Source organism: Narcine bancroftii, chromosome 9 (genome assembly GCF_036971445.1).
Source record: "Narcine bancroftii isolate sNarBan1 chromosome 9, sNarBan1.hap1, whole genome shotgun sequence".
NCBI lineage: Eukaryota > Metazoa > Chordata > Chondrichthyes > Torpediniformes > Narcinidae > Narcine > Narcine bancroftii.
This window is the reverse complement of record NC_091477.1, coordinates 123,392,871-123,405,579: the sequence shown is the minus strand read 5'-3', so window position 1 is coordinate 123,405,579 and position 12,709 is coordinate 123,392,871. Positions and strand designations below refer to the sequence as shown.

At 47.0% G+C, this 12,709-nt stretch overlaps 1 protein-coding gene across 14 annotated transcripts in view; it reads left to right on the top strand.

The window, feature by feature from the left end:
• The first annotated feature begins 1,018 nt into the window (after positions 1-1,018).
• The window catches only part of tp63 (tumor protein p63), a 314,779-nt gene continuing 303,088 nt past the window's right edge, over positions 1,019-12,709 (top strand). For 6 of the 14 annotated variants that reach the window (XM_069897653.1, XM_069897651.1, XM_069897650.1 and 3 more), the window contains exon 1: positions 2,329-2,469. The gene's annotated coding sequence lies outside the window, so the exon portion shown is untranslated. Of the gene's footprint in view, positions 1,419-2,324; positions 2,470-5,714; positions 5,849-12,709 lie in introns of those variants that run through there. The other 8 variants (XM_069897660.1, XM_069897657.1, XM_069897656.1 and 5 more) reach the window with 5 other exon arrangements.

The window sequence follows — 12,709 nt, the reverse complement described above, 5'->3', positions numbered from 1 at the left end:
AGTAGGTAAGCCATCTCTCGGGTGAAGTGGAGATTACAGATGAGAATGGTAACAACAAAAGATTCCTGACAGATGTGGCAGGGCCTAAATGTCACAACCTGCTACAAACCCAAATCTGAGGCAGTGGGAGACAGCAAAGCTTCAGCCCCAGATGAACTCAGTGTCTTCTAGTCCCGATTCGACCACAAGAACGAGGAAGAACCACCATTGCACAGCCCCATGCCCTCTGTCTATATCCAAGGATGACGTGCATGCTGCCTTCAGGAGAGTGAATCCGAGAAAAGCACTCAGTCCAAACGGAGAACCTGGCCAAGTATTGAAAACCTGTGCTGACCAATATGCCAAAAGATTCATGATATCTTCAACAACTCACTCCATAAGGGTGTGGTATCCATCTGTTTCGATCAGGTGCCTGAGAAGAGTGTGGTAACCTGCCTCAAGGACTATCGACCAATGGCAATCACTTCAACAGTGGTGAAGTATTTTGAAGGCTAGTATTGAAGCATATCAGCTCCTGCCTGAGCAGTGACTTGGATCCATTCCAATTCACCTATTGTAGTAATGGGTGTGAGGGCGATCTGGCTGCAACATCTGTCACCCCATTGATCGCTAGGGATGATCTGGCTGGCTAGGCGGGCGTCACCCTTCCCTCACAGCTCCATGTGCGTCCCTCCCGAAGCTCAGCGCTCGGTCGCAGAGGATGGCCCCCTAGAAGAGGACCGCTCCGCCGGTCTAGGGTATATGACGTAGCTACTCCCCTGCTAGTCTAAACCTCAAAGACCTATTGTAGTAACAGGTCTACAGCAGATGCCATCCCACTGACTCTAGACAAGGGCCTGGAACACTTGGACAGTAAAAGTGCATTCAACAGGATGCCTCTGGGTGACTGCAGTTCGGCATTTAACAGCATCATCCCCTCAAAACTGATCAGCAAACTCCAAGACCTGGGCCTCAGTCCCTCACTGTTTAATTGGATCCTGGATTTCCTCACCCCCCAGACCCCAATCAGTGTGGATTGGAGGAAGAGAGATCAGATGACCTGAGGAGTAGCAGCAGTTAGAATTTAAAAAGAGGCGAGGCAACAGCAAGAAGCTGATTGGAGGAAGAAGCTGATGGGAGGAAGAAGCTGATTGGAGGAAGAGAGATCAGATGACCTGAGGAGTAGCAGCAGTTAGAATTTAAAAAGAGGCGAGGCAACAGCAAGAAGCTGATTGGAGGAAGAAGCTGATGGGAGGAAGAAGCTGATTGGAGGAAGAGAGATCAGATGACCTGAGGAGTAGCAGCAGTTAGAATTTAAAAAGAGGCGAGGCAACAGCAAGAAGCTGATTGGAGGAAGAAGCTGATGGGAGGAAGAAGCTGATTGGAGGAAGAGAGATCAGATGACCTGAGGAGTAGCAGCAGTTAGAATTTAAAAATAGGTGAGGCAACAGCAAGGAGGAAGAAGCTGATGGGAGGAAGGAGCTAATGGGAGGAAGGAGCTAATGGGAGGAAGGAGCTGATGGGAGGAAGGAGCTGATGGGAGGAAGGAGCTGATGGGAGGAAGGAGCTGATGGGAGGAAGAGAGATCAGATGACCTGAGGAGTAGTAGCAGCAGTTAGAATTTAAAAAGAGGCGAGGCAACAGCAAGAAGCTGCTGGGCGGAGGGCGCTGCTGGGCGGAGGGCGCTGCTGGGCGGAGGGCGCTGCTGGGCGGAGGGCGCTGCTGGGCGGAGGGCGCTGCTGGGCGGAGGGCGCTGCTGGGCGGAGGGCGCTGCTGGGCGGAGGGCGCTGCTGGGCGGAGGGCGCTGCTGGGCGGAGGGCGCTGCTGGGCGGAGGGCGCTGCTGGGCGGAGGGCGCTGCTGGGCGGAGGGCGCTGCTGGGCGGAGGGCGCTGCTGGGCGGAGGGCGCTGCTGGGCGGAGGGCGCTGCTGGGCGGAGGGCGCTGCTGGGCGGAGGGCGCTGCTGGGCGGAGGGCGCTGCTGGGCGGAGGGCGCTGCTGGGCGGAGGGCGCTGCTGGGCGGAGGGCGCTGCTGGGCGGAGGGCGCTGCTGGGCGGAGGGCGCTGCTGGGCGGAGGGCGCTGCTGGGCGGAGGGCGCTGCTGGGCGGAGGGCGCTGCTGGGCGGAGGGCGCTGCTGGGCGGAGGGCGCTGCTGGGCGGAGGGCGCTGCTGGGCGGAGGGCGCTGCTGGGCGGAGGGCGCTGCTGGGCGGAGGGCGCTGCTGGGCGGAGGGCGCTGCTGGGCGGAGGGCGCTGCTGGGCGGAGGGCGCTGCTGGGCGGAGGGCGCTGCTGGGCGGAGGGCGCTGCTGGGCGGAGGGCGCTGCTGGGCGGAGGGCGCTGCTGGGCGGAGGGCGCTGCTGGGCGGAGGGCGCTGCTGGGCGGAGGGCGCTGCTGGGCGGAGGGCGCTGAGCATCACCATAAAATGAGGATCTGTGGAGTGGAGTCGTAATTGTCAGAGTGGTAAAGTGTTGGCTCAACACGCTTCGGTGAAACCAGGTAAGAGGTGCGGGTAAGTGATTGTGTATTACTTATTAAACTGTTGACAGACTAGACAGGATGTCTGTCGGACTAGTGCTCTGTGGTGAGTGTCATATGTGGGGTTCCTGGGAAACTCCAAGCCTCCTGGATGCCTATATCACCACCAGGTGCAGTGACATGCAGCTCCTTATGGTCCGTGTTAAAGAACTGGAGCTGCAGCTTGATGCCCTACTGCTCATTACGGAGAGTGAAGGGATAATCGTCAGGAGCTACAGTCAGTTAGTAGAGAGCACCCCTGTGGCTGACCTCTTAGCAACCTGTATATCATCCTGGATAACATTGCTGAGGATGACCTACAGAGGAGAACCATGGTGACCAAGTCTCCAACAATGAGTCTGGCACGGTGTCACAGAAGGTAAAGAAGCAGGTAGTTGTGATCAGCGATTCTATTCTGAGGAGGATGGAAAAGAGATTCTGCGGGGCTGGTGAAGACACTCAGATGGTGTTGCCTCCCAGGTGCCAGGATACGGGATGTCTCCAAAACATACTGAGGAGAGAGGGTGAACAGCCATAAATCTTGGGACATGTTGGTACCAATGACATAGGGAAGATCAGTAAGGATGTCCTGAAGGGTGAATACAAGGAAGTAGGAAGGGAGCTGAGAAGCAGGACCTGCAGCATGGTCATCTCAGGATTACTGCCTGTGCCTTATTCTAGTTAGGGCAAAACTAGCAACATCAGGCAGATAAATATGTGGCTGAGAAACTGGTGCTGGGGGGCAGGGCTTTAGATTCTTGGATCACTTTTGGGGAAAGTACGACCTATACCACAGGATGGAATATCCCTGAACCCAAAGGGGCCCAATATCCTGGCAGGCAGGTTTGATAAGGCTGTTAAGGAAGATTTAAACTAATTTTGCAGGGTGATGGGAACCAGCGTGTCAGAGCAGATGAAGGGCAAAATCAAAATAAGCCAAGGATAATGTGCAGCAAGAATGACAAGCTGGTGATGGTCTAAAGGTTTAAAAACTGAAATGCACGGAGCTCTGGAAACAAGGTGGACAATCTTGCAGCACCGTTACAGATTGGGGGCTACGATATTGTGGCCATGACTGAGTCGTGGGTGAAGGACGGGTGTCAGTGGGAGCTGAATGTCCAAGGATACATGGTGTATCACAAGGATACGAGGGAGGTAGAGGGGGTTGTGGGGCTCAGCTGGTAAACAACAATATCAAATCACTGGGAAGAAGTGACATAGCATCAGAAGAGGTAGAGTCCTTATGGGTTGAGTTAGGGAATGGTAAAGGTAAAAGTCCCTACATCCAGGCCGCCCAAACACAGTGGAATGTGGATCACAAAATATAACAAGAAATACAAAAGGCATGTTACAATAATCACGGGCATGTTACAATAATACTGTACTATCTCTCCCACTGTTGCTGGCAGCACAGTCCAATCACCCACTGCTCTCTGTATTAACTTTTCTCTTGCATCCCCCTGTACATACTCCAAAGCACCTCAAAACTATGCCCCCTCGTGTTAGCCATTTCAGCTCTGGGGGCAAAAGCCTCTGGCCATGCCTCTCATCATCTTGTACACCTCTATTAGGTCACCCCTCATCCTTCATCACTCCAAGGAAAAAAGGTTATGTTCACTCAACCTGTCTTCATTAGGCATGGTCTCCAAGCTGCGCAACAACCTTGTAAATCTCCTCTGCCCCCTCTCTGTAACATCTCCATTTTTTTACTGCAATGAGGAGACCAAAACTGAACACTATATTCTAAGTGGGATCTAATCAAGGTGTTGTATAGCTGCAACATTACCTCACAGGTCTTGAACATGATCCCATGGTTAATGAAGGCCAACACACCATACACCTTCTGAACAACACTATCAACCTGTGCAGCAGCCTTGAGTGCCCTGTTGACATGGAACCCATGATCTCTCTGTTTGTCCACACTGCTCAGAGTATTCCCATTAACATTATATTCCACCTTCAAATTTGACCTAGTGAAGTGAACCACTTCACACTTTTCTGGGTTAAATTCCATTTGTCACTTCTCAGCTCAGCTCTGCATCTTGTTAACCTCTAACTTATGGCAACCCTCCAGTCTATCCACAACACCACCCATCTTTGTGGCATCTGCAAAGTTACCAACCCACCCTTCCACTTCCTCATCCTGGTCATTTATAAAAATCTCGAAGAGGTGGGGGTCCCATAACAGATCCCTGTGGACCACCACTGGTCACCGATCTCCATGCAGAATACAAACCAGCTACAACCACCCTCTGCCTTCTTTGGGCAAGTCGATTCTGTATCCACAAAGCAAGGCCTCCTTGGATTCCATGCCTCTGTACTCTCTGAATGAGCCTTGCATGGGGAACCTTATCAAATGCCTCACTGAAATCCATATACATGACATCCACTGCTTTACCTTCATCAATGTTCTTTGTTACATCCTCAAAAGAATTCACTCAGTTTGTGAAACACTCTAAATGTTTGTAAATCCTGTCTCTCAGGATCTTCTCCACAGCTGCCCACCACTGAAGTAATACTCACTGGTCTATAATTTTCTGAGTTATCTCCACTCTCTTTCTTGAACAGAGGAACATTTGCAACCCTCCAATCCTCTGGGACTTCTCCTGTCCCCATCTCCTCCCTTGCTTCACACCGTGGTCTTTGGCAAATCTTGTCTGGTCCTGGCAATGTATCTAACTTTGTGTTTTTCAATAGCTCCAACATATCTTCTTTTTTGATGTAAATGTGCTCGTGTTAAGTCATCCTCACAATTGCCAAGGTCCTTTTCTCTGGTGAATACTGAACCAAAGTATTTATTAAGAACCTTCACTACCTCCTGCAATTCCATACACACATTTCCATGTTCACCCCTGATGGGTCCTGTCCTTACATGACTCAACCTCTTGTTCTTCACAGTCTTGAAGAATTCCTTAGGGTTTTCCTCAATTCTTCTCGCCAAGGTCTTCCCATTTTCATTCCCCTAAGTCCTTTCTTAAGCTATTTCCTGTCAATCTTCTAATTTTCTAGAGCACTTTCAGTTCCTATCTTCTTAAACCTCTCATAAGCTTCAGATCCTTCCTCAGAACTGGGTTCTCTCTCCAACAGCTGTTTGACTGGCTGAGCTCTTCTAGAATTTCTACTTTGGTTGAAAATTCCAGCAGCTGACATTTTATTTGCTGGTTAAACTTGTTGAAAAGTTGTTAGGCTGTGGGCCTAACCTAACTGACTCACTATTATTCTTTCAGAAAGGAATGTGCCAACTTAACCAGTTTATACATGACTCCGGTCACACTCCGAAGTTGTTGGCTCTTGACTGCCATTGGTGGAAGTGCAATGAGGCATCTTGTAATGGAAAAATCAGTCACAACCTCCTTCTCAGGTGCTTAGATAACCCTCAACAAAGAAATATTCCATTATTTATTTTATCCTTGATGGAATAAGGCTGTGCCTGATCTGGTTCTCACCCAGTACCTACCTGTAGATCCTTCTGTAAGTGTTGATGTCAAGAAGCTGGATATTGCACCTTGTGGGATGGTAATCTATAAAATCATTGAGGACCCATTCCACCCTTCGTACAGCATCGTTCAGCTGCTCCCCTCGGGGAAGAGATACAGGAGTATTAGAGCCAGCACCGCCAGGCTGAAGAACAGCTTTTCCCCACGGGCAGTGAGAATGCTGAACGACCAAAGGAACTGCTCACACTGACCATCCAAGACTTCCATATTCATGAAACAATATTTATTAATTGTCCTGCGTATGTATTGTCTGCCTGTATGTGTGTTGTATCTAGTTGTGTGTCTGCGTGTTTTACACTGAGGACAGGAGAACACAGTTTCATCTGGTTGAACTTGTACAATCAGAGGACAATAAACGTGACTTGATTAACAAACAATTTCTGCTGACATGAGTATCCTCGATTTTCTGTTTTTGGTGTAACATAAAATGAATCAACATTTTCTCCAAATGTACAGCGCACTTCAGCTCCTGCCATTTCGTCTTTGTTCAGATGCCCAATGATCTGCTTGTCATGGGATTCATCAGAGTTTATTCTGTGCATTCTTTGCGGTGGTTTCAACGTGTCCCAGCTGTTCTAACGATTGCACCTCCTCTAAGAAATTACGGGAAGCTTGGAATCATTTATACTAAGCTTAATGTAATTAATACAAATGAAAAAAAAAGCTGAGCATTCGTTAAATAAATATTAACAGGGATTACCTTAATGTAAAATGCTCAGGTGGGGAGAAGGGAATTTTTGAGGTGGATTCGGGAGAGGTTTTTGACACAATATGTAGAAAGACATGAGGGAAGGTGCATTTTAATGCACAAAATTCAGCAGGTCACGCGGCATTCTTTACATCCAGCGTAACCAACTGAAGCTCAAGCAAAAAGTCATTTCATTTTGCAAATTCTACTTAATTTTCCAGGAATGCAATCCTTTGGTAGATTGAGGAATGGCTGCACCTGGCAGGCTTGTAAATGAGGCCCATGCCTCAAGAATGAACACTTAATGATGGGGAACTGGTGTCTTGCTCTCCACCCACTGGTAGCTTTCATCGGTTTCTACAAAGCCGCAGCAGTTATGCAGCTGGGAGCTTGGAGACAGAAGGTCAGTGTAGCGATGACTCAGAAAACGTTGCCTTAGCAGAGGTGATAGTGAAGTCTATAAATCTGTTGGTGAGATTAGGTGAACTTTGTTCTATATAATAATGATGCTGCACATTTTAGAACAGGTTCCAGAGAAAGGAAAGGGGTGTGTGTGGGAATTGCCAAACAGCTACACCTTTGGAAGACGACTGTCCACCAAGGAGCTGGAGAAGGAACCCATCCAATGCATTTTAACCCTTAAACTGCTGCAGCAAACAGTAGATGTTGAATTTGCCCTCCTATAACCCACTAAATAGGTTCCTTGTGTGGTGGTAATGCTCAGTTGGAGACTCTGGTAAATGAAATGAAACCTGTTAAAGGAACATTTGTGTAGCTTTCACCCTCATTCTCAGTAAGCCTCCTGAATTGTATTCAGGAACATACTGATAAGTTGTATTCGTGCCACAAGCATTCAACTGATGGTGAAATGTGCAGCAGAAAATGTGTGGAGGAGCAGCGTCAAGAAAACAGTTGATGTTTCAAGTCAAGACACTGACAGGTGAGAGCTAGCTGTGAGACTGAGTAAGAATGGGTCAAAGAACTTGAATGTAAAAGAATGAGAGGGGATCGTATAGAAATATCTAAAATTATGAAAGACAAAGATCAGATAAAGGGAGGTAAGTTGTTTCCATTGGTGGGGGAGACCAAAACTAGGGGACATAGCCTGAAGAACTAGGGTAGTAAATTGAGGACAGAGTTGAGGAGGAACTGCTTTTCCTGCGGTGGGGTGGGGTGGGGAGGGGGGGGGAAATCTGTGGAATTTAATGCCCATTGAAGCAGTGGAGGCAACCTCAGTAAATAAGGTTGAATATATTTCTACATAGTCAGGGAATTAAGAGATATGGGAAAAGGCAGGTTGGTGAAGATGAGTCCATCAGATCAGCCATGATCACATTGAACGGCTTCATGGGCCAGACGGCCGACTCCTGCTCCTATTTCTTGTGTTCTTAGTAAAAGAGCGGTAGGAACCAGAGAGGCATTAACACCTACAATGCAGTCGCAGAGAGTCCCAGGATCTCAACCTAGCGACAGTGGAGGAACGCTGATGCACTTCCTCACCACTGTAACAGTCCAAGATACACTACCAACTTTTCAAAGGCAATTAAATGTTAGCTTTGCTAGTAACACCCATATCTGGAAAAATAATTAGCATAGAATGTTACGTGGGCAGCTGCCAAAAGCAACTCCTGCAGGTATCATGGGAAGCCTGAGGGTAATTGCCCTGGGAGTGACTGTGAGCATCCTATAATATGCACAAACTGGTTGAGTTCACCATGTCTGCATCAAAAACTGGCACCAATGGGTTCCAATTTCCAAGAGATGACAGGAAACAAGAACAAACTGGGGCTGAAGCCCATGTGTGAGTGAATTTTGGGGTCTGCAGCATTACCATTGACCTAGTCTGACCAGAAGGATGGAAGCAGTTCATTTAGCCAGATTTAACAATTCCCTGGATACATTTTATTCTCACAGGTTGAAGAAATGCACAAAAGGCCAGAAGTGGAATGATACTGAGGTCCAAAAGCCAGATACGAAAGAGCACAGAAGACAAGAAATAGGGCCAGTCTTGGTCTGGGGGGAGTTTAATGTTCTGAAGGTGCAAGGTTAACCGTGTACATCTGCAGGGCCTTGGTATACTCACTGCTCTGACCCAGTGTGGGCATAGAGTGAGAGGCTTGCCTCAAGTTCATCTTCTCCATTCTTTCCCCACTGGCATTTAGACCAGACTGCAGCCTGACAACACAGGTTATGGGCTGTTTGTTCATAGACATATCTTGATCTACAAATAGGAGCCGGTTTGCCGCAAATCCATCTGGAACCGTCAAAGAAAAGGAAATCTAGCTCTAAGCAGCCTGTTAGCAGAGAGCTCCTCTAAATTGAAGACTGCTCTCCTGGGTAAGGAAGAGCCCCAGCACAGCCTTGCTCCCTTCTTTTGTGGAGGAGAGGACCCCTGTCAGGTCAGAGCAGAGCAGTGAGTATCAACAGGCCCTGAAACATTCTGGATGTGGGATAGGTGGCACCTGGCACTAGAAAACCAAAACAAACATTGAGTTTTGTAGATGCAAGGGTTGGAGACTAAATCAGAGAGAATAAACAATCTGATCTCAGTCCAAGTTCCTCAGAAGTCCTTATACATGTGCTGACACGCAACCTTGGAGTGTGAGCACAGGGAGAAATTGTTCTGCTCTCACCTGACAAGCAGAAGTCTGACACACCTAAAAACCGTGCATTCACTGAACGTGGGTTCATACAGAGCAGAACTGGGCCTCTCAGCCCATTGTGTCCAGACAGCCCTCAATTACATGACGCACATCCCATTTACAGTACCTTGTGTACCACATCTTGGCACATTATGCACGCACTCTTCCACCTATGGTCTAACTATTCTTTGTATAGTTGTACCATAACCAACCTGCTCTGATAGTCTTTTCTGGGTTCTATTCTATACCTATCATATGGGAAAGTTTCCTATATTCCATATAGGAAAGTATCCTATATATTTCATAATAATCTGAAAGAGACATGGATAGAAAAGGTTGTGAGGGAACTGATTGAATTACTGGTTGTCGTCAACTTAAGACTATGCGAGTTACATCCACCCGCTCATGTGACCAAAATTTAAAAAAAACATTGTACATATGCTGAGATTCTTCATTAAAGGTTCATTTGTTGTATTTTATTTTTTTTTAAATTGCTTTAATACCTCGTTAAGATATGCGACTTACGACCAGTCCTTCAGTCCCAAATACGATTAAGTTGAGGATGACCTGTATTTATTGTCATGTCTGTGTGTGAGAGTTTATTGTCAAATACAATGTATAGATTGGACTGAAATGACATTGAACATCGAGCATTGCAATAACAAGCTCTTCAGCCCACAAGATATCCAAATTCTTACAGAATGTAAGATGCACCAATAATAATGGTATAATTTAAATTATTACAATATGTCATGCAGCAGAAAAAGGACAATGAATATAGATAATAAGGGGCAGCATGTTTGGCATAGCAGTTAGCGCAACGCTATTTCAGTGCCAGCGACCGGGCCTGCGGCTCGAATCCTGCATTGTCCAAGGAGTTTGGACGTTCTCCCCATGTCTGTGTGGGTTTTCTCCAGGAGCTACAGTTTCCTCCCACCATTCGAAATGTACTGGGGTTGTAGGTTAATTGGGCGGCATGGACTTGTGGGTTACAAGAGCCTGTTACCGTGCTGTATGTCTAAATTTAAAATGTAAATTTTGAAAGGATAGACATCAATAAATAAACAGTAAAAAAAAAAGTTTTATTTTGTGTAAAATCCAGGTAGTGCAATAATAACAAATCAATAAATAACAGTGTAGGGATTGGTGATCCAGGAAGTCACTTTGTGCAGGGTATAGGGAACCGTACAAAATAGAATCAGGGTATGGAGAAAAGTCATTAGAAACCATGGAAGGCCAATTATCATTTACCAGGGAGAGATTCAGTTAAGCGGGACTAGCTTAGGGAGAGAACTCGGCCAGCCGATACACGTTACATCAAAGGATCTGCTTCATGTTATAAAATTCTATGACTCAAGTAAGGCTTTGAGCAAGATCCAGAAGACGTGTTAGTGAAAAGTGGCTCGGTGATTGGAAACTGAGAGTTGTGGTGGAGGAGTTGTAGCTGATCTTTATTTATTGTCATGTGCTCTGAGAATCAGTTAACCATTTTACTTTGTGTTATCCAGGTAAGTCAACCCATGCTTAAGTGCAAAATGTAATACAAAATGAAACCAAAAGTGCAGAGTATAGTGTTACAGAGAAAAGTTCAGTTAAAACAAGGGAAGAGCCACAATGGGGAACAGTTTGTGAGATCAATTGATATTTTTTTACATATGAGAGCGCCACTTAAGTGTCTGATAATAGTGGGGAAGAAACAGTCTTTGAATCTCAAGGTTTGTGTTTTCAAACTCGTATCTTTGGCCCAATAAAGTACAATCTATCCAACTTCCTGCATTTATCTTCCACCCAATGCCTGCCTTTCTCACAATCTCACTACACCTAGCATTTACCATTTCGCCAACTGCTCCATCATTGGACCAAAACTCATTCCCATCCCCTTGCCTAGATGGTTTAAACAATCCTCAACAGCTCTCTCGAACCTGCACACAAGAATATTGGCCCCTTTCCATTTCAGGTGCAGTGAAAACACACAAATGGCAGAATTCAGCAGGTTTGGCAGAATCCATAGCAGGTGAAGATGTATATTTCATCTCGGCACCCTCCAAATGGATGGCATTAAGACCAACTTCTCCAATTTGTGCGAGGCCTCTCTCCATTCTTCTTTGTTTCCCTCTGCTCCATTCACAGAGCTATCCCCTCCCTCTGTTTCCTGTGGGCCTGTGTTTCTTCCCCTTTTCTCCCCCACTAATTTATTCAGGCACCTGCCCATATTTTGCTTTTACCGAGATGAAGAGCTCAAGCCCAACATGTTGGTGATGGATCTTTATCTTTGCCATATACCTGCTGAGTTTCTACTTCATCACTGCATCTGCAGACTTTCGTGTTTCACTCTATTCAATCCTTAATACTTTGATTTATAAAGTCCAATGTGTCAAACTCCTTTTTACAACCCTATGCACGTGTGACATCACTTTCGAGGAATTATGCATTTTTATTCCCAGATCCTTCTGTTCTTCCACTGCCTGCAGCTCCCAACCGTTTACCGTGTATGTCCTACCCCGGCTTCTCCTCTCCAAATGCAACACCTCACCCTTGTCTAAATTCCATCTGCCTTTTCACCGTCCTCTTTGTAATGGATTGTTTAAAAGTCATTTAGGCAGGTACATGGATAGGAATGGTCAGAAGGAAATGGGCTGAATGCAGACAAATGTGACTAGCTCTGACTGGCATCTTGTTCAGTATGAATGAGTGGGAATGAAGAATATTTCCTTGCTGCACAACTGTGAATCTAAAATGCTGTGTCTATGAAATCTCTTCTGTGGCTGACCTGCCACCCCAGGTATCGACCTGCCACCCCAGGTATCATCCCGCCACCCCAGGTATCGACCCGCCACCCCAGGTATCGACCCGCCACCCCAGGTATCGACCCGCCACCCCAGGTATCGACCCGCCACCCCAGGTATCGACCCGCCACCCCAGGTATCGACCCGCCACCCCAGGTATCGACCCGCCACCCCAGGTATCGACCCGCCACCCCAGGTATCGACCCGCCACCCCAGGTATCGACCCGCCACCCCAGGTATCGACCTGCTGATTCTTCACTGTACTTCACTAGAGCACCTTCTTGAGAAGCAGTCCTAAATTATAGAAATGACTCCAGCTAAAGCAGGGGTGTCAAACTCAAATTCACGGAGGGCCAAAATTAAAAGCTTGGACTAAGTCGAGGGCCGAACTAAATATTTATTGAAAATTTTCAACAACATCTGCATGTTTTCTCTTCTTTCAACATATGTAATGTTAAACTTTAGGATATAACTTTAGGAGGATAATGTTACAGGTCAGGAGGAGGTAGCTCAAGTTCACCCTTTGCTTGACCTGAGGGAAACCTATTTGGTCCCTGTGGAGATGTAGTCAGCATTCACAGGCTGTGTCCATTTTGGCCTGCATCAGGA